Raw genomic sequence first — 22970 nt, 5'->3', positions numbered from 1 at the left:
CATGACGCATGTGATGTTTCACATGGAGCCAGTTTCACCAACACTTTGGGAAGATGTTCGAGAATGAAGAAGGCGGCTCAAGCCCACGACAAATAAGAGTCGTTATTTCTTACAAACTCTTTGTATTTTACCATTAGCAATTTATGGCGAATAATTGCACAGAGAAATTATAAAGACTCCTACAATTGTCCTTGTAAATTAATAATAGGCTTTCTTGATTGGGATAAATTTGCTGCTGAGCCTTTGGAAAAATTAAAAAGTGCAATGTCATTTAAAATTGCCAGAACTCGCACAGCAAATTACATCTGAGGTTAAGAATTGAGTTTTACCCCCTCTTCTAGCTTATTCCATTTGCATGATCTGGAAATCACATTACATTGGCCATGTATTGTTAATTGGACATAGATTGCATTATCTTTAATATAAATCAAACTACAAATATTAAAATGAATTGCAAATTCCCTAATAGAAGATCATAAAACAATCTTTTTTAAAGTATCTCCCATTAATAATTTAATTCCAATTATATCACTCAGAAAACTTAAGTAGGAAACCTGGCAACTTATTTCTCCAATCATTTCTTTTACATAACAAATACCTAAGCCTTTGAAAATAAATACCAGAACGGTATTCATTGTTATAGAACAAAACTAAAAACAGCAAGAACTGAAAACTTTTCATTCTGATTTCCTGTAAAATACTGCCTAAGAACACCAAGCCTGCCTGTCTTCTCCCTTCCCTGCCCATGTCAAGGGTGAGAAAAAAGTCTCCATTGAAAAGATTTACTAAGTTTAAGAACTATTGTAATCTTACTCTCTAAAATTATAAAATTGATTCTCCTTCTATTTATCTTTTAAAGGTTCTCTAGTCCCTTACATTTCTCTATAAATCTGATATCTTTCTGAAGCCTTTGCATGGCCTTTAATGAGTTTATATTAAATATTTAATACTGTTTAGGGCATATCTACTACTACCAAAAACAGTTATATTCCCAGCAGTCCCACTGTTTCAGGCAGAGGACTTGATTGATCCTCCTAGCCTGAATTGAGTAGAATGAAAAGAAGCAGTTGGAAAATAGCTGCAATCATTTAATGCAGATGACCTCTGACAGCCTCGCAGCTCTTCTATCTGAACAGAAATTTGCATGGGGTCTCTGTGCAGAGGAACAATGTAACCTAAATGGTAGACAATCTTTATTCTAATGAAGTGGGTGTCAAGGTCAATGTAAAACTGCAATGATAAATGGTGCACCACTAGGCAAGAGAAGTTGCATAGGCATTGTAGTGCTTTCACATTAATTGAAGACTGAAATGCGCTGCGTGAAAAGCACAAGCCTCTCTTTTCACCATAATGTGTTAATGCGCCAACGCCGAAATGATTTCTTCAAGATGTTTGCCTGTTGACACGTATCTTATTGCAAAAATAACGCAAATATGGAATTAGGGCAAAAATGGGCATTTTTAGAATTTAGCTTTTTCCTGTAATAGAATTACAAAATTCTAAATAAATCTCCCCAAACAGCGTCCTGACACCTAATGTAATTCCTTTGATCCCTTTTTCTTTTCTTTTTCTATTTAGACCTGTCTTTAATTAGTTTCAACCAAGCAACCTTTATAGACCCCTTTGCTGGGTACTTTTATACTGAGCTAACTGTAAAAGAGGACTGAGGAGAGGAGAATCATTCAGATATTATTTTTTCTTCGCACTTCTAAGTTTTCTGCTTAGTCTGCAGTTAAGATCTTCAGGTATTGTTTGTCCTGAATGAAAATGTAATGAAAAGCCTATGGTTTGTAAAAGAAAATAACTATTTTCTAGTGTGAGAACTAGAAAACTATAATCTGGCCGTTTGACATTGCCAAAGTGACTACACAACAATAATTACACCATTTCTTCAGTTGATCTAGCAATTCTGTGGCAGCCAACTTTTTTCATTATATAAAAATAAGGACTGTAAGCTGCTTTAAAAAAAAAAAAATCCTGATCTACTTAAGCCTGTAGAGGGGACATTGTTTGCTAATACGCTCATTAGCAACCAAGCATTTTAACTTCATCAATTAAACAGGAAATGGAGTTGCACCATTAGTTTTACAGTTTGCTAAAATACTGATAAGGGCGTATTACTAACCATTTGAGAAACATTTCCAGGCTCAACCCATAATATGTCATAAACTCGATGCATTTTTATGGTTGATTTTTTTTTTTCCTGATTCGGATAGATGTAGCCACCGATCTAAAACTAAGCTTCCTGCTACAAAGAGATTTTAATAGTGGAATTACACTTATACTAGTCAGAAACGGTCTACAGGTCTTTCAGTCTGTAGTCTTGGTGAGTAGGAGGCTATTAGTATGATTTACTAGAAAATAAATGATATTGCCAGTTTGTAATTCCGATGGAAAACAAACTGTTCCAAATAGAATTTAAGATTCCTTAAATGGTAATTCAGAGGGAAAAAAAAATCTCAATATGAAGGAGGATAGTGAAAAAGATAAAGAAAAGTTACTGATGAAACTGTTTAAAAAACTGTACAGCTTCATCTGTGTGTGATTTGTCAGGTCTGAAGCTTTGACGTGCCCAAGGGGCAGACCCCAGCGGGGAGTAGGCTGCCGAGCTAAATAGCTGTGAAAGAAGTCTTAATGTAGGATGGAATTCAAACTAACCTTGACATGACCTCAGGAAAAATATGCAAAAAGTAAAATGAATGCACTCTGCAAGATACATCCTAATTTTGTGGTGGAGCTGGTTAGTTTTACAAACATAACTGAGACCTTAAAAGAAAAATAGAAAGCTAGTAAAAGGGGCAAACTTTGGAATTCAGGCAAAAAACGTAAGCAAGCATGATGTGTTACTGTGAAGGCATGTGAACCATTTGGAAAGAATCCAAATAAAAACCCACACCGAACAATATTGTTGTCAGCCTGTCTATTCAAGAAAATTGTTTTTTTTAGGTTGAATATAAATGACACAAAGCCAAGATTACATCACTGCATTACAAAGTCTGTTGTGGTTTTTAGCTGAACAAGCCCCATGGATCTATTGGTTTAGGACAGTAATTCAGTAAGGAGGTTTTAATGTGTTATTTTTCCTCCAGTGACAATAAAAAATAGAGGAATTTAAGGAAGAAATATTGTGGGTGCTCTCTAGTCTATCTCTTGCTTTTGATCTGTATTTGATAAGCCAAACTCACATTTTAGTTGAGGCATTGAGTCTTGATTTGACTGTATTATAAAATTTTGCCTGTTTTGAAGTGATCGGCTTAGGAGGAAGGCATTTGTTCTAGCTCCCCGGCCAAGAACCGGCTAACTCATTGGATATATGGAAATTTTAATTGACTGTCAACTTGTGTAGAAATTCAATCCTATTACCTTCTCAATGCAATTTTGTAGCAATACCAGTTATTTACTACACTACTAACCAGATTTTAAACATAATTAGATTGCTAAGAACATACACCCAAAATCTAATGACTTAAATCCCTACAGCAAGGATGTGAATTCCTGTATCAGGTGTATGTGCTTCTATTAGATTTTCATAAGCATAAAGGGAGCAGAAGGATGCAATCATTTAGAAGCACAGAAGTACAAGGAGTTTTCCTGAGAACCTGTTGAACAACCATATGTAACGATCACTGTTTAATGGATAGGTTATACCACAGGTTGTTTTTTGGTCATCTTATTCAATATTTTTTTATTAATGACACATATGAGTAAAATACGTATATGGCATGTTGATTTGATTGGCTGATTACACTAATCTCAGTGACCAATAAATAATAATAAATATCTTATGTCAGAGATCAGAAATTCAAATACCTACAGGTGGTGGTATACTAGTAACCCAGCTCTCTGGGGGTGTGGGGGAAGCCCTGATTTACGGTGCTTGCTGATTTCCCTGGTGTATATACTCCCACCATGGCAGATTTCAAACTACCAAAAGTTGCTACTGCTAGCAAAACTCCTGAATATTTAACAATCAGCTCTCTTGAGCCAGTACTGGCCAGCTCCAATAGCCTACTAACTGGCAACTAACTAAAGTAGTTGAGCTGAGCTAAGTCATTTTCTTTCATATTCTAACTACTGCTAGTGTCTTGGAAAAAGAGAAGTGTTTTCTCTACTAAAGGAAAAACAATGCAAAAATGTGATGATTACTAATATATGATCCCAGTGAAGGGGCAATAGGGAGAAGTAGTGTGGATTGTGGAGGATAGGAGAATACAAGTTTCCTCTAAAAGGGGTAGCCGCTAGTCAGCTTTGCCAACTGTTCACATGTGAGAATATGGCTTCAATATGGCTTCTATATGGACAGGTATATGTATTTAAGAGCAGATAGAAATATATATTTTTATGTGAAATCTCCTAACTTTTATATGTTGAATTAAAAGTTTTTAACACCTACAGGCCAAACTATATCTTTGAGTTGGATCTGAATGCGTAGGCAACTGCTTCACAGTGTCTATTTATGACGATACTATACTCTAAAGGGAACACAATATGCTGGCATAATAGATTAAATCTAAGTAGGAGATAAGATCAATGTCAAGTCTGAGTTCATAATCTCTCCCTGATAAAAAAAAAATACAAAAACTGTACACACAATAGAAGTTAATAGGCTTCGTTGTCATTAGGTTCAACGAGTCAACGGATAGTGGAAGGTAAATATAAAAAAGGAAATATGATTTGGAGCTGGACTGAAACAATCACAGGGTTATAAATAAGAAAAGTAACAAATCAGCTCGACTATGATTTACTAAGCCCAAACCTGCAGTCCTGGTTCTGGTTGGGTTCCATTTTCCAAGGGAGACTTAGACAATGTATAAAATGTCCAAAGGAGAGCATTCAAGGAAGGCAGAATATTCAACACTTCTCCAAGGAGCAGGCTGTTGAAGGAGCTGAAGATATTCAGCCAAGGAGTAAGGAAGGATTGAAGATGACAGAAGAGCGGGAAGGACATGTTAGCAGACTTGGAAATTTTAGAGGGCTTTCAATAGAAAATATTAATTTCTTTCATCTGATCTCAGAAATCAGGAATGGGCTCAGAGGCTAAAGAGTAAGTAGAAATGAAGCTTGGGCAACAGTGAGTTTCCACTTACCACAGGTATTCAAACAGAGACCAGAAGTCTATCTGGTTGGGAAATTTTATGAGACAATAGGGCATTAAATGAGGATTGGCCTAGAAAATAAAATTGAAAGTTCTCTACTTTAAAAAGTTGAGTTTCTTTGGGCTCACATCTGCCAAATAAGCCATAACAATCATATTATTATGTATAGAAAGAATGCCAAGATCAAAACACACCAAGTTAAGAAGAAGCCATCATTTACTGAACAAGACTCACATATAAGATTCTCATGTAGAGAAACCCAGGAGAACAATAAGGGAGCAAAGCTACAACCACATAAAACGTAAGCCATACAATCTAAGCTCAAGATAGGGCACGAAAAATGAGAAGAAAAGACAAGATTAAATGAAAATCCTCAAATCATCCTCAATCTGTCCTACTTCAGGAAAAATACTTCAATCATTGAATTTGAGGTATTAAACGAAACCTAAATATTTTATAGGAAACTTCTATAGAATATATGCAGTTAAGTCCATATTTCAACAAGGTCTTTCTTGTAGATTTTTTTTAAGACAAAAACTTCACAAATACCAGTCTCAAAAATTTTCTTTCATCAATGCAGAACTTTCTCTAACATATTGAAGAAATGCGTTATATACTCTTGCTGCCAGCACTGTGGGCATAATGGCAATTTCTCCTCCATGCTATGAAACTTCATGGTTGTGCTATATTATGTTGAAAATCTGCACATCTCAATGGGTTTTCTGTGCATTCCAGTGCACTTCAGTGACGATGTGGATCATTGCCATAATACATCATGACTGTTCTAATTACGGTTTCATTATGATGTACCATATCAGGGCTGTCGTAATGTCATGTCAGCACATAGTAAGAATAGTTATGCAATTATGTAATATCTGTTAGAGTACGCAATGTAGGAAGAAAAAAGACATGAGGAGCAGCAATTAATGTAATGAAACTCAGTTTTCTCCTTTTAAAAAGTTTCCAATTTAAAAGTATTATTTCTTTTGCTTTTCATCTTCTAACCTAAACAAATGCCTTGAAATACATCTATTTTTGCTTAATTGGGAACTACTGTAAAATTTAATGGATTTTTTTAAAAAGGCAAAATAAGAAGAGAAAAGGGACATCTGACTTGAGCTGTTCTCCACATGTCACAGAAGAATGAGACATGCTAGAAATCTACTATATGCTAGAAATCCAGTAAAAATGTGAATGTAGTAAAGCACAGTCCACTGAAGGCTTACTATTATGCAAACTTCAAACACAAGGTCACCTTCTTCTGTCTTCTTTAATCTCTTGTGTAGACATAGAACTTCTTACCTTACCCCTTAAAGCTTGATTGACCAGCTATGTCTTAAGTAAACTATGATAATGAAATGAGATAAAGCACTGATATCCACACTTAACTTCCCTGAATTAGGACCATAAATATATACTTGCCTTTAGTCTAGCTGTCAAAATATACTCAAATATCTATAAAAAAACCCAGCAATCTTATTGTCTTATATTTGAAGAATAAACTCTCAAAGGATGAGGACTATACTTTGTCTGACCAATCACGGAGTACTTTGAATATTTGAGATCTTTAGAAAACATTGAGTCAATGAATAGTTTCCCAAATGAAATGACGCATGAAATGCTGTTCGTTGTTTTAATATATAACCATAGGAGAATTTATACATCAAAGCTTACCCCCATATCTCTATAGCTGAATTATAGGCCTGTTCAATGCAAGTATTTATAATAGAAATGCTGATGAAGCCTAAACACCATGGACGTATATGGTTGTGCAGCGGCAGCCATTTCAAATATAGATATATTTTTAGTATTAGGAGGCACCGAGTTTGTTTAAATCTGGACTTTTTTTTTTTTTACAATTGCAAGTAATGTTAATAGCACACTGTAAATGTTAAGGCTAAGTGTGCAATGTCAAAATAGATTGAATCTCTCTGAAAATTGGAAATTCAGGCTTTTCAAACGTAATCCAGATGTTTGGCTTTTATTCAGATTTCAAGAAAGAGGGAACTAATATGATATAAAATTCATACATGCATATTTCATTAGTGCTTTTTGTATTGCTGAATTAAACATTCTGAAACGTGCTTTTCCCAAATCACAGAGTTTTAAACCAAAGCAGTTGCCAAGATATTGCGCACCTCAAAAATAATGCCAAATTAATTTCATAAGGAAGAGACTATATATTTCTCATGTTAAAGATGTTGATAATGCTTCTTCAAAGAGAATGCCTTGCTTTCTCTTTGAGGATGACAAGAAAAATGAGAGGTAGAATACTGTAGCCATAGTAGTTTATCAAAAAGATATTGCTTCAGAACATGGTGACTTTGGAAATCCATGAGAATCAGTGGCCCAAATGAAGGCCGAAAGCACTTTCCCCCATATTGCCATTATAAAAAACTATCTTGTCAAGGTTAGTGCAAATGGGCGTTCCCCAGGGACTATGGCCACTAGCTCTGAGAAACATATCCACAACTCACCATGTTTGTACGTTTTAAGACAAAGCCAGTCAAAACATTTCCAGAGTTACTGCTCTCAAAACACAACAGAAATGCCATCGCACCTTTATGTATTCACTTCGAGGCTTTTTCTTTTTAGAGCACTTATGACTTTTTACATCTATAATCTTAACAGACCCAAATACCACAGAGTTTTTCTTGGTGACCACCCAAATCCCTGAACTGTAAAATATTTGATGCCTTAGGCCACTTTTTTGAGGGTACTCTAGTACCTTCACATCAGATGAGGATGAATGTAGTTACAGAATTACATTATAAATTCCAACAGTGGAGTGTGTAACATCATGGATCATGTGTTGATCACCCTTTATCCACTGTAACTTTTAGCATTATGGGTTAGATGTAGAAGGTAGTTGGAAAACATTTTATTCATTTGAACTTCTCCCCCCAAAAAGGCCAAGGGAGCCCATATCATCTGTTGAAATATATGTCAGGTATAGTATTAGTACACAGAAATGAGAAGCATGTGATTGCCTCCATTTATCTTTGAACATTAGGCACACCTGGATGGCTCAGTTGGTTAAACATCCAACTCTTGGTTTTAGCTCAGGTCATGATTTCACAGTTCGTGACTTCGAGCCCCATATCAGGCTCTGTGCTGATGGTGCGGAGCCTGTTTGGGATTCTCTCTCTCCCTCTCTTTCTGCCCCTCCCTTGCTCACAATGTCTCTGTCTCTCTCAATAATAATAATAATAATGATAATAATAATAAAATGAACATCATGCTCAGTGAAAAACTTACTTGATCAGAACTTCCAATATAGAAGTATTACTCTCAAATTTTAGACAGAAACTGTGAACAAAGTTAATTGTTTCCCATGGCCAGGAATGGTTAACATAAGAAAAGCTTCTATAAAAAGTATCAGGGAAAAGAGGAAGGTGACAGAAACCTTTTCAATATTTAAGGACACCTTTTGGGAATTCACAGTTTTCTCATAGCAATAATATTTGACCACGATGCAAGAGGCTGGGTCCAATTTCCAGTTCCAACGCCAGTCTGCTATAGACTTAAAAATCTTTCTGTTGTAGCCTCTTTGATTGGTTTCTTTGGGGTACATGTCCATATTTACTACAGAGAGATCTTAAGGAAATAAACTAGAGGCTTCAGGCTTTAAGCTTTAAGCACTGTTTGTTGCTTCAGTATCAGAAAGTTTGTCATTTCAATGGATTGTTTTCTTTTTTGTTCTCCTATGGCAAGCCCATGGGGAAAGTAAGTGATATCACTTCTGTCTTACAGATTAGAAGTTGATACACAGAAGCTAAGTGACTTGCCCAAGGTCAGTAAGATATCTCTAAAATCCAGAACAGAACTTTCAGAAGGAATTTAGCTTAATTTGCTAGGCTATGCTGTTATTCTTGAAAACACATCTTTAGATATCGTCCAGAGTTGTGAAGAAATTAGTAGGCCCTGGGGGTACAAAGTCAATAAGGTCAAGAATGCCATTCAAAGTGACTGGAACCAGGTTCATCAGGGATATTGGCCTGTAATTCTCCCTTTTAGTGGGGTCGTCAGTAAGGGATGAATCACTGGGTTCTACTCCTGAAACCAATACTACACTGTATATTCATTGAATCTAATTTAAATAAATAAATTAAACATACACACAACAAACAAACAAAAAAATAAAGTGACTTCTGGGTGGTCAAGACACGCTTAAGAACTCCACCCTTGCAGCTTCTATGGCCAGGTTTATTTGGTATAATTTCATCTTCCAAACCTCCACAAATTTTTAGTAGCATGAAGTTGAGGCTAAAAGGGCAGATAGGCTCTCACTGATAGTCATAGTTGTTCAGAAGAATGATGGCTCATAATTTAAAGAAGCTCTAAGGTACAGGTGAAAATTTCTTAGCATAAACTAAGACTACAAAGAATAAACAAACCTTGGTTATGATACTTGCTTTTCAGCATTTTTCCAGCTATGTGAGGGAGTCTGCCATAAACATTCAAGGAAGTTTATTGGAACAGATCCATCAAAAAGGAACACAATGTGTGTGTGTGTGTGTGTGTGTGTGTGTGTGTGTGTGTGTGTGTGTATCCAATCACAAGAGTGATAAAAGTGAGAAAGAGGAGGGAGTAAAGATTTAGAGAACAAAATGAAAGAAATGCACAGATGGATGGAGAGAAAGTAATAAGTAAATAGGGGAAATTACAAAGGTTTTTCCAGATAGGGGAAACAGTAACAGTCCACAGAGAATAAAGCATAAAAACTAATAAAAATAGAGAATGTTGCAGAAGGGGAAAGAAATCACAGCTAGAGAGAAGGTTTTCGGTGAATGGTTCCTCTGAAATAATCAGATGAAAGAATATGATAATGATGACTTAAAATTTTGCATAGGGGCTGCAAAAATCTAGCAAGTGGAGATCTAAACAAACAAAAAAAAAAAAGCAGAAGTACTAGAATGTGGCCATTTAGGGCAGCCATAACGCTGGATAACTTTTCAAGAAGAAATAGGTCCTAACATTTGTGATTTCATTGGATTTTCTCTAAGCATATCAATAGGGAGCCCCTGGACTGGGCACCACTTTCTTTGTGACTGTTACTTCTGCCTTTGCTTTATGGTGGCTTGCTATAGTGAGGGACTTTATTTCATATTTCCTTGGTCATCCCATCTGTAAAACAGGGACAATGATATACTTACCACTTATCCACCATAGACATTTTAAGATATAAATAGATCTTGTTTGTATGAAATTTCAGTTTTCTATGTATAATGTACTATTTTAAAACAAAGTCTTTGATTTTAATATGTTTGTAGTATGACATTCTCATCTGTTACCCATTTGCAAGGTAAGACTGCATATTTCCCATTTGTTTTTGTTATATGTCTTAGGAATAATGTATTGTAACTGCTGTTCACATTAGAGAATAAAATAGGACACACAGGAATGGAGTCACTGAAAAGGTAAATAATATTTATATATAACATATATTATATATATTTATTATAATACATATTTATTAACTATGTATATACAGTTTCCTTCTTCTAGAAAATATATCAACAAAGTGTTACTATTTTTCTCTACCATTAATGGAAGGAGGAGGGAATATGTTGATATTACCTAGTAAAACTACTTCTCAAAACCTACATACACATAACCATTTGATCACTAGGTTCTATAAACATGGTAATAGACAAGGACCCATGCCAAATATATTAATTTGTGAATCAGTGAGATTCAAAGAGTTTGGCAAAAATAAATAAATAAATAAATAAATAAATAAATAAATAAATAAATAAAAATAAGATATATGCCTGGAATTAGATTGCCCATTTTTGGTTTTGCATTTCCAAGTGGATTATAAATTACTTAAGAAAAAGGATAATCTTCCTTTTATTTTGTTTTTTCATAGCATATAATAATCCCCAACAGACTGCACAGCAAAATTTGTTTGCATTGCTTGCTAACTGTGCAATTCCCTGTGCCTTAGTTGCTCATCTGGGGATACTACCGATACTTCTTTCACAAGCTTGCTGTGAGGTTTGAATGCATGCATATACGCAAAGATCCTAGAACAGCTCTGTTACATAAAAAGCACTATATATAAGTGTTCGTTCAAACTTGATCCAATGTTGCCTGCTAAGAAAATATGACCTTTTGCATAACTTTTCTCATCTCCTTTATGCCATTAGTTTGTATATTTATGTATATAACTTCCCTTCACTAAAGAAAACACTGAATCTAGGATTCAACATTCAATAGAAAAGTCTCTTGCCTTTTGTTGACTTTAATTGAACACATGGACAAAAGCAATTATGATGTGTTGCTCATTTCCTACTCTTCTCCAGTGTATCTTCCTGATTTTGGTAAAGTCCTTGTTAGGTGTCACACCAAACCAACCCCTACCTCTGAAGGTTTTCCTCCCCCACATCCCATTCTTCTGCAATGCACCTATATCCATTCCACCTATTTACATTCCATCCAGCAAGTCCCAATTCAAATATCATTTCTTCTATGAAGATGTTCTAAGAAGGCTAGCACTTATTTTATGGTACCACACATATTTGTTATCTTTACTATTCTTTCGTGTTTTTTGGTTTTGCTTTTCCAAATGGATTATAAATTACTTAAGAAAAAGGATAATCTTCTTTTTATTTTGTTTTTTCATAGCATATAATAATCCCCAACAGACTGGACAGCATCATTTTCTACTTTTCCCTACTTTTAAAGTAAGGTGAAGTATTAGACCATTCATTCCTAATATGCATCAGACATCAACATGTGACATATGAACATATATTTAAAAATACATGAGAAAAAAAGAAAGTAGGAAATGTTTGTGCTTATGCAAACAGAAAGTAATGCAAATTTCATATATTATTAGTTGAGCTTGATACTAATTAGTGCAGTTTGCAAAGTGGGAAAAACCTTGTAATCAATTTTTCCCCAAGCAAGTATGAATCTGCCTTTAACCAGATAGCTCTCCAGAGAAGTAGTCCCAGTAGGGAATTCAGAATTAGAGAGATTGCCTGTCACAATGTCTCCCTGGGTAACTCTGAATTCAAACGTGAGCCTGTTCTTTACCAAAATGCCCTAGGGACAATTCTGGTCCTTTCCTCATAGACAGCTAAATGCCTTTAGCAGTATTTGCCATGACATCCAATGTGACAATTCAAATACAAACCAGTGATGTGCGTATCCCAACTCAGGCAGAAAGTAAGAACAGGTTATCTGTACCATATAAAATGACCCATTTTCAATGGAAATATAAGTGAATATATCTATTTTCTGCTGTAAAGAAATCTGAGGATTTGATCATTGTGTCCAAAGAAAAAGGTAGGAAAATTTAAATGTGTAGAAAATAAGACATCAAAGAGAAAGCTAAACTTCCATGACAGATTTAAGACACTGTTGAGAATCCAACTGAATAGTTATCTACCACTGAACGAAAGTAAAATGTAAAGGAAAGGTCTAGAAGTCTCATAAAGTATGCATTTATGAACACCATATGAAATGAACCAAAATAATTTGATATTTAGAAACTATACGCTTTTTATGGTAGTTTTCCAAAAAATTATATTTACCCATGGGTTTGTTTCCTTACTGTTTGAAATTGAGTTCCTAAAATTCTGGTTTTGCCAGATTGTTCATATCAAATCAATTACTAATTGGATCAATCATTGATTTTTCACCAATGAGAGAATACTGAAGTTGGAATGGGCCTCAGAGGCTCCCAATCCATCCTTCTGGTTTTACAACAGATGAAGAAAATGAAACCTGCGGGGAGAAGAGTCATTGCCCAAGGAGAATCCAGCCTCCTTCTCTAGCACTTTATCACACAGCTTTCTAGTCTTCCTCGCCAAGCAATGGTCTTTAGTAAAGCTCAAAAATAAGATAAAATAAAACTCAAAATAAGAATCTAGAAAATAAAATAACTTAATAAAACTGGGGCACTGAGGTGAAGTCCACCTATGCTCTTCAAGAGAAATTAACATATGGAGATCTGAGTGGCAGTGGCTTTTGTCTTTCCTGTGGAAGCTTCAGGATTAGTTAACTCTGCCAGTACACATATGAGAATAATACTGAGTCATGGTAAGCCTCTTATAGCGATAGCCAAACTTCTTTTTTTAAAAAATCACTTTGATGTATGTGTGAGTATGCATTTATATATTTTTATTTTGTTTTTACTTTTTAACTCTTTCTAACTCTGATCTATAATTCATCTTCTAAAAAGGTCAATGTGAATTTATGTTTCGGGGCCAAATATACATATAGAGCGATTTCAGAGCCGTGGAGTCACCAGAGAAGTGCTAATAAGAGCGGCATCACAGCCAAAGTTAAAAGAAGTGCATTAGATCCATTTTCTGCTTTCCTTTGGGTCCCACAAGCACAATAGAGCGTAGGAGGCCACCTGGTGGTGAAATGAACCAATTAACCATTTAATGCTATATTGAAAAGCAAGGAAAACAGGCCGACTTTGGGTTGTTACAAAAGGAAAACTAGAACCTTGGGCAAAAGAACGATATTCAACAGGTATTATTGCGATACAACAGATAGAAAATTTGAATTGGAAAATCATTCAAGTCTGTAGAATAATGTATATGACGAAAGAGTTGACATAATAGTTATTTATACCAGGGACTGGTAAAATTTTTTTGCAAAGAGTCAGATAGTTTAGGCATGCTAGACATATGGTCACTGTTGAAACTATTCAACTCTCTTATCGAACTATAAAAAGAGTCACAGGTGATATATAAATGAATGCACCTGGCTATGTTCCAATAAAACTTTATTTAAAAAACAGGCTGGGGGCTGGATTTGACCTTCAGACTATAGTTTGTTAGCCCCTGATTCTGTATTACTTATGTATTAAACTATTTACCAAGCACAAGGATGAACCCCTTACATACATTACTCATTGAACCCTGACAACCTTTCAAAGTGGGTGCTATCCCTATCCCCATTTCACAGGTTTGAAAACTACAGCTTAAAAAGTCTAAACACTTTTGTGGAAAATGTACTATGCTCCTTCTAACTTAGAAATGCTTTCTGTAGCCTCATGACCATTTTTTCTCTGTGACTACAGAAATATGTTCTGACCCTCCCTCCCATTTATCCTGCAGAGGCTGCTTTGGGTTCTCTCCATGGAGACTTTGCTCCTGTTTCTCCATCTTGCATTCCTTTGAAATGTTGTTTGTCTCTTACCATCTCTTTCTCCATCACTTCTTTTATGTTTAAAAACTTTATGTCAGTTTTCATAACAACAGATGTAAGCAAGCATGAAAAAAAGACAAAAGCAATGTATTAAAAATAGATAGCCATATATACAACAATAAGCCAAGGAAACTGTCATACTGTATGTGCTCCAAATGGAATGTGAGCCAAAAGCATGATGCTCTCTCTTACATAAATAATATATTACACATCCACTGGGAGAAGCAGCAGCTCTGTCCCTAAATGGGAAGAGGATTTTTTAGCCCACTTTTATATCATTTTCTTTTCCTTTTCAAACTCCTTTTTCTTTAGGTATACACTGTAACTCATACCACCTCAGACAGGCCATATTCCTCTTCCAAACCATCCATGAAGTATTTTATTAACTGTTAATAAGAGAGAGTTGAAAAACCTGATGGAGAAATCCGTGGAGCTTGTTAAAGCCCCTCAAATATATGGATTTACCAGTACTGTCTCAATATTAGCATATTTTCTCCTACGAAAGAGGGCAGAAGTGGTTTCAGTTAGATGGAGTATAGACAAAGCTGATATAAAGGACTTCTAAAAGATTTTTTAACTTGAAAAGAAACCTGCAAAAGCTTGAGAAATGTGACTGTATAGAAAACAGAAAGAAGAGGTTTAATTACAGACCATGGATTCTGGCCGATTTGACAATTAAACCTAACAACAGAAGGGATTTACACTAGATATAAGAAGACTTTAAGGGCAGAGAGAGTTGTTAAACATTTTAATGGGCGGCTGTGGAATTCCCTCTGGAAAGATCTTTAATGGAGGACAAATTCTCTCCTATCTGGGATGGAGGAAAAACAATCCTTGGAAAAGATGAAATGAAATGAAGGTCCTATGAGGTCACTTGCAGTCCTGAAACTCCAGGTAACATCCTTACTTCCCATGGAAATAAATAACTGTGCAAAACCTCTAAGAGATTCACTTTGGAAGATTCAGAAGAAAACACTCATTACGCAGGCAATTTAAATCAGAAAGTATTTATCAAGTGCCCAATATTACCTAGCCCCAGGGAGACGTACGCCCCCAGCAGAGCACAGATCTGAGCAGCAGTGTTGGCCAATGGACAGAGAACACAATTATTCACTTCAGTTAATTTTTTAAAAAAATCTTTGAACTCCAATCAGCTTTCTGGAACTGTCTATTTCCTGAACTTGGTGAGCTCAAAAAAAATCCCACAAGAGCTGGCTTTCACATGAGATTTCTGGCATTACTCATGGTATCCCTGGATCTTTTTGTAAACAGAAAAGGCTTCTGACAGTGTTTCCATACTTCATTTCTTTTTCTAACCCAAACTTGGACGGACAGAGCCTCTTAAAGTATCATCAAAACATGGATTATAAAATGCTAGCCAAATTTGAGTTATTTTGCTATATTCCCATGTTGTAGAACAAGAATTCAATTAGCTTAAGTTTTAATGAACATGAGGATTTTTGTTCATGGCTTGTAAGAAATCCAGTGATTCACAGAATGGATCTTCAGCATCAACAGGCAGAAGAGACTGAGGAAGAAGAGAGAAAAATCACACAGAGAGGAATGCTCTTCACACTTATTTTCAAATCTCAACATGTCTCAGCTGAAGAAAGCTGAGGAGGAAGGACAAAGTTCAGTGGGAAGGATGTCAAGGTGGACATAAATAGGAGCAAGAAGTAAATTCATCACAAATCTTTCTCAAATTCCAATTATAAATAGTACATCTTTTAGCTTTTTCTTAATTGCTTAAAATCAATAAATCTTATAATTAATGGCTAAGTAAAAAATATAAATGACCATATATGAGGATTATTTTTAAAATTATGAAGTGTGAAACTTTTTTTTAAATGAAAGAGTGGGAGAAAATTTCAACATTACATTTCAGCCTTCTGACATTACAGCAGTGGATTTTTTAAGTTGCATATTCTGAGTTAGTTAGCTGTAGCTTTGGAAAGATGAATCAGTCTTTTAGGTTCCATCCATCCACCCTCATCATGATTAGCTAAAGTCCAAATCTCTTACTGTTTTTCTCACTTCCTTCACGACAACTTTGTTAGATATACGTACTCCTCTGAAGCCAATTTTCTACAACAAATATGTCAATAAACTCTCCCATTAACCATGGTAGAATAAAAAAATGTGCTGATATTCCTACCATTTCTAATGGCTGTGCATGTTCACCTGTATCTATTGTTCTATTTTTAGGTTTTATATTTGCATGATACATGTTATCGTTATATGAAATAAGTAATTATAATGTCTTCATAAATAAAATACATCAACAAATATTACAGTTTGAGAGGTTGTAGACTAGCTACAGAATTATGGTGATTAGTTGTACATTTTTGTACCATTTGTCTCAGACATGGGCATCATTATCCTTCCCTTCTTCCCTCCCTCTTTCTTTCCTTACCACCCTGTCTTTCTCCCTGATACCAATCTGGTCAAATTCAAGTATTCTGAGTATTAAGAACTATACTTAATGCACTTTGGTTTTTAAATGAGAGAGATTTTTGTTTTTCTTTTTTTTATACAACATAAGAGGATGCCATGATGTTTCATTACCAGAGCATGACAATAGGGTTGTTCTCTTGCAAAAGTAATGAAATGATAGCATAGTTCTGATTGATAGAATTTAATTAATAGATTATTAAATAAACCTATTTGAGAAGTGTTTCTCAACTTATATTTATTGGGTTTCTATTATGTGCCAGGTATTGCACTAGGCAGTGGAGATATGGCAATAAACAACACAGACATGAACCTTGCCATCCTGGAGTGTGGAGTCTAACAAAAATTATAATCATTCATTCTCAAATTTGGTCCACATAGTCCAAATCTATCATCACTAAAAATATGCACTTAGTTATAACAAAGTATTCATGGCTAAATTATTCTCAAGGAGGGCTCTTTTAGGGATGCACCTATGAATATTGAAGGAGTAAACTATTCTAATTAAGGTAGCAAAATCCAATATGCCCAGATTTATAACCTAGAAATGAGCTCCAAACTGAAACTTGGCATATACGAAGGAAGTTTATATAGTTATTTACACATGCATGATTTAAATGTCTTGGGACTACAGGCATATCTGGTCCAAGGAATCTGGTTTCATCCAGATTCAATCCTGATGAAAGATCTTTTTTAACTAAATGAGTTAATACTTTGTAGACGCATGTGTATATCTGTAAACACACATAAATGTGTGTGCATAACCACGTGTGTGTTACACCTCTCCCACAAACTTCCTACTTTTCAAAAACAAAACTTCCTACTTTTTAATGGATAAAATGAGATGACAAGGGAAATATCACAAGTCACAAATTTTCTTTAAGCAAATGTCAGTGAGCATATAGAATCAATTACTTAGAAAGAGGCTGAAATAGTGTGTTCAGATGAGTTACTGGAATGTGTAGTTGTCCTTCTGGAGAAAGGCTGGAGATCTGTGGTCTAAAAATATTTAGAATAAAAATTATACAACCCCAAAGGTATTAGCCTGCTTGACTCTTTCTTGGCTCCAGTACAAGAAAATATGGGCGTGTATGTATGTGCGTGTATGTTTATGTTTTGTGTCTTATGTAAATGAATGAAGGTTCAGCAGGAGCACCACTTCCTTCTTAGCTTACCCCAGTGTGCCTCATTAGGTACAGAGTGTCACCGAAGTGCCTAGTTTAAGAATGTATGAGCTCTGCAAATGCTAACATTATTAAAAATATGCTTGGGAATGCCCTTGTTTCTGAGAACTAAAATTGCCTCCTTGACAGGACTGGAAAATGGCTTTTCCACAAATGATATTCCTCTAGAGTATCTCTCCATGGGGACCCTTCTTCAGTAACTCCCTTTGGCAATAACAGGATCCATGAGGTTGAACCTTCCGAGGGCAATGCTGCCTTTAGTGCATCTCACCCAAAAACATAAATATTTTCAGCCTTAGCTTTCCTGAGTCTGACAAAACATGGGAGGTTCCCGTGAGACTCAAAATGGTAACACTTTCCCAGGGTGCTAAGGTGCTTAAGAAAGTTTGGGGAGTTTCACAGAATAGCCTGATGATTGGCTAAAGAACAAACCCAAGTCCATCATGCTTTCTCTGCTGATGTTCCATTTAATATGTAGGACCCTCTTTCTTATCTAGGCACAAAAAGCTCATGTGGAGGGAGGAAAATGCATTTGCAAGAATTTTTCCTCTTGTGGAGAAGAAAATATGGGACAATAATGAGCAGGCAAGGAGCACGTGAAAGAAAGATTGTGGGTATTAGAGCCACCCAGACTGGGTTCAAAGTGACTTATTTCTTGTGATAGTTATTGATACAGCCCAACAACAATTTCTTGCTTTCTGCCTTTCAGGCTTAGAGTAGAGATGCATTTCTCCATCCACTTTGGAGTTGGGTGAGGCCGTGTGATTACTTCTGGTCATGATTTTGAAAGGAAGTGAACTGTGCCTCTTCCAGGTAAAGGTTTAATGGCAAGAGTGAGACCCTCCAGAACTCTCTTTTCTCTTTGCCACATTGAAGGAATATTTAAGAGGGTGACTGATCTTGTGAGAAGTAAATCTTCATAGCCATAAACCTTTGAGACTTGGGGGTTGTTTGTAATTTCAGCAAACCCTAGTCTAACCTGAGGCACAAGTTGTCTTTTAGGCTAGTCACTTAACCTCTCTGCGTTTCAGGCTCAGATGCATGAAGTAGGGAAAAAATAATTCAGGATCATTGTGAGCATTAAACAAGAATGTGCACAGGGGGCACTAACATAGTCAAATAGTAAGATTTGACCAATTTAGTTTTTTTTCTCCCTCCATCCTACTCCTATCTCATAACACGCGTGCGCGCGCGCGCGCGCGCGCGCACACACACACACACACACACACACACACACACACGAATGTACTTCCCTTTTTATCAAATGGTGGAATAAATAACATCTATCCTTGGTCCCCTTCCTAGATTTCTTCTCTCTACCCCTTCTATCTTCCCCTCCTAGTGCCCTTCCATTTAAACTAAATGTTAAAATTGATTTAATTCAGTATTATTCTCCTACCCCCATAGAATACCAGCATCCAGTAAAGTGCACTATTTTTTACCTCAAAGAAATGAATTAAAAATTTTTTAATGTTTATTTATTTTGAGAGAGAGAGCAAGTAGAGGAGGGGCAGAGAGAGAGAGGGAGAGAGAGAATCCCAAGTCGGCCCTGTGCTGTTAGCACAGAGCCCCATGCAGGGCTCAATCCCATGAATCATGAAATTGTGATCTGAGCCAATATCAAGAGTCAGACACTTAACCGACTGAGCCACCCAGGCGTCCCCAAAGAAATGAATCTTAAGGCTGGGATTTAAGGCAGGATGGAAATTTAGTAAAGGAAATAGTTGGTTTTGGACAACCTTAATACTCCAAATATGATGTTCCTCAACCACAAATCTACCTCTTTCTAAGGTTAGACATGGTAGCGAGATTAGGACAAGAAAAAAGCAAGTTAATGAGTTTATCTGTGAAAGTACTATGGTTAAGCTTTTCCCATCCAGGGTTCTCCAGACTATTCTGAACAGGTACCAGGACTTTTTTTTTTTTTTTTAATATGGAATGCTTCATGAATTTGTGTGTCATCCTCGTGCAGGGGCCATGCTAATTTCCTTTGTATTGTTCCAATTTTAGTATATGTGTTGTGGAAGACAGCACCAGGACCTTTTTTGAAATAACTAAAATATCATCTAGGTTCCCTTCTATCCCCACCTTCCTGTTTTGAGAATACATGCATGAAATTCTAATAAATTATAAAAACTTAGAATAATCATACATACATAATATTTGGGTTCAGTAGCATATCTTATACACTTGGTTTAAGTGTATAAGTCGTCATTATGATATGGTTACGAAAACCAATGCCCTCCTGATATAGGCAGTTATAGATGACAACCAGTGCCTTACTGATGTAAATGCATGGAACATTAAACCTAACATTTATTATTTTTATATCAAGACCACTTTGACAATGATAATACTTGGTTTTTATCATTAAACTTTGGTAGTCCTTTAAAAAAGAAAAACAAATAAACAATTCCCAGTTCATATCATGTAAAGTGTAATCATACATCATACATTTTTTTTTCTAGCTACAAGCCAGATTAGCCTATATATGATTTTAACCAGTGAAGATACATAATTTAAAAAATAGGAAATGCAAAAAAGTAGGTGAGGGACATTTCCATGCAGTCACTTAACTGAAACATACACATAGTATGGAGCAGTTCTGGAGCCAAAGGTGGCAGTGAACCTAACAAACACCCTTTCTTATGAGGAGTTTAAATGTTCCTCTAATTTATTTTATAAAAAACCAGAAAGAAATCTACAAATATGTGGGGTTGAAGCCAAATCTCTCAGCTTAACACAGGAGGGAACAGTGCACATTCACATCTAATTAAGAGTCGTTTCTCAAAAGTTAAAGGCTGAAATTTTTGCAATTTAATCCAAATTTTATTAGCAAACTCTAATGATTATCCTGATAATTGCAATTAATAAAAGCTCCCAAACAGGTCAACTCATTTAAGTGCTATCTGTAATCATTTGGATTTTAACATGATGGTTATTACTTATTACCCTGAAACCAAGCTGCGCAATGAGATATTGATTACTTTTAACCTTTAGATCCAAGGATTCAGGAAAGGTCAGAGGAGGGGAACACTACACCTTTCATGGCTGGCAAACGTATTGCCTTCAGGAGAATTCAAATGATTCCCATTGGCCAAGTAGATCCAAGATTAGTTTATTCTCTGGGCTGACAAGAAATGATGATGCTTTTAAAAATAACACCCAGCACGTATTTAGTGAAGTGTTACATTTATATAACCAATGGCCTCAAGATGTGCTTCACATCACAGCAATTCTCAGGCTGTTAACCCTTTAACAAGTTTTGTTCACGGAAGCATCTTTGTTGGGATGAGATACTAAACGTAGTAGCTCTAATTGGAATAAACTCATCTCATTAAATTCAATTGTAGGTTCCAAAAGGCAAAACACAATCACTGGACACCGTTGGCCACCAGCACTCCTTTTGGTTTTCTTTTTCCATGACAACATTTAGAAATATTTTTCACATTTTGCCACTGAAAAGCAAGGAGTTAGCTCTTGGTAGGGTCCAGCAGAATTACGGGCAAAGGAAACATAACTGTTATGTGTTAGATTAATTTGCAGAACACTTGGCATTATTATTGCCAAGTCGTCAAATTGTTCCAAGTTGTTCCGGAAGGTTGTTATTAATAGTATGTTTTCTGAGGAAAGTTCTGTCTACTTTTGGAACTGCATTTCTGTTGCCAAGGAAACTCCTTGAAGCACAGTTTTCTAGGAGCACACTGCTGCTTTTGTTTGCCAGTGTCCTATTCATATCATCTAAGTAAGCGTTTTACATGCTCCAGCCTTCAGTCCCAAATGTTGAAGTGTTAGCCCATTTAAGTTGCTTTTTCAAACACAGCTAATGCCTGCTATGATTTCCCTCTTTCTCTCCCCCCTTTTCTCTCTCCCTCTCCATCCAAAGCCCCTCTCTCCCCGCCTTCTTCCCACTCTCCCTCCAACACGCCCAACTCTTACTATTCAAGGTTTATTTTTTTTTTTAAACAGTTGCATTAGGGGAGATAGTTTTCACAAGTTTTTGATAAATTAACTTCAATTTGAATAATAATTCCATAGGTTGTAGCATTAGTCCTTCAAGTGTTAATTATCTTTTCACTTTAAAATTAATGTAGTCATTTCCTCCTGACTCCTCTACCCCATTTATTGAAGTGCTGAGGAAAACATGTCATTGAGTCCTGAGCCAGCCCTGTTGTTGTGATTAAGCGTGGTCACATGGCCCATCTCTGCCAAAAGGAGGGCCCTGAGAAAAGGTGACAAAGACAGTGATTTCCTGTCAGCAAAGAGTACGACAGGGCTGTCTAGAAGTGATGCAAATGAGGGGAACTTTCCCCACGGCTTGTTTGATCCACTCTAGGCCAGAGCAGGCCAGGCCAGGGAGAGAGGGAGCAGCACAATACAGCAGAGGCAGCCCAGAGAGCCAACGCACCTTCCGGACAGTAGCTCACCCACCAGAGACAAAGACTGCTGGCGGCCTTTCCTTGCTTGCCCCTATGCACACACAGCCAACTATTTCTTGGCATACTATTCTCTTAACATCCTTCTTTTTTTTTTTCCTCTTAAAAAAGTGATTCAAACAGGAATTGTAAGCTCCAGCAAAAACAGTGTTTCCTATATCGTTCAGAAACCTCATCCATCCACTTTTTCCTCTGAACATGTTCAGGATGAGTTTTATCCTCTCTCAAAAAAGGAAAGAAAAGAAAAATATATGCATATTTAAGTCTTCATAGCAAACACTGATTCATCAATGCTCATATTAATATGGCAGTTAATCTAAGGACTTTTTAACTTTAATAAAAATGGAAAAACAAATCCATTTCTACATAGCAGTGGAGGTAGCCTAGATTTTCCTATTCTGATCACTTTTAAAATGACTAGATAATGTTATTTGAAATATTATAATGATTTTAAGCATATTCTTCTTATCTTAATGGAGTTTTAATCTAACATACAATTAAGCTCTACAATTAATCTACTGAGAAAGAGGTAAAAAATTATCATTAGATTCTTGTGCCTGATATATCTGCTACATTTTTACCTTGTCTGCTTCAATAATTAGTAATTTGCTTCATTTTGGTACTGAAAC

The 22970-nt window shown here is 35.9% G+C and overlaps 1 protein-coding gene and 1 non-coding gene across 7 annotated transcripts in view; both read right to left on the bottom strand.

Moving 5' to 3' along the window:
- Positions 1-22970, bottom strand: part of AKAP6 (A-kinase anchoring protein 6) — a 483440-nt gene that overhangs the window by 101817 nt on the left and 358653 nt on the right. The window lies entirely within an intron of this gene.
- LOC123584522 lies at positions 19833-19939 on the bottom strand. Its single transcript, XR_006705490.1, has one exon. It is a non-coding gene; the product is annotated as a U6 spliceosomal RNA (small nuclear RNA).

This window comes from Leopardus geoffroyi, chromosome B3 (genome assembly GCF_018350155.1).
Source record: "Leopardus geoffroyi isolate Oge1 chromosome B3, O.geoffroyi_Oge1_pat1.0, whole genome shotgun sequence".
NCBI classification, from domain to species: Eukaryota; Metazoa; Chordata; class Mammalia; order Carnivora; family Felidae; genus Leopardus; species Leopardus geoffroyi.
Note: the sequence above shows the minus strand (reverse complement) of the source record. Positions and strands in the feature narration are given on the sequence as shown.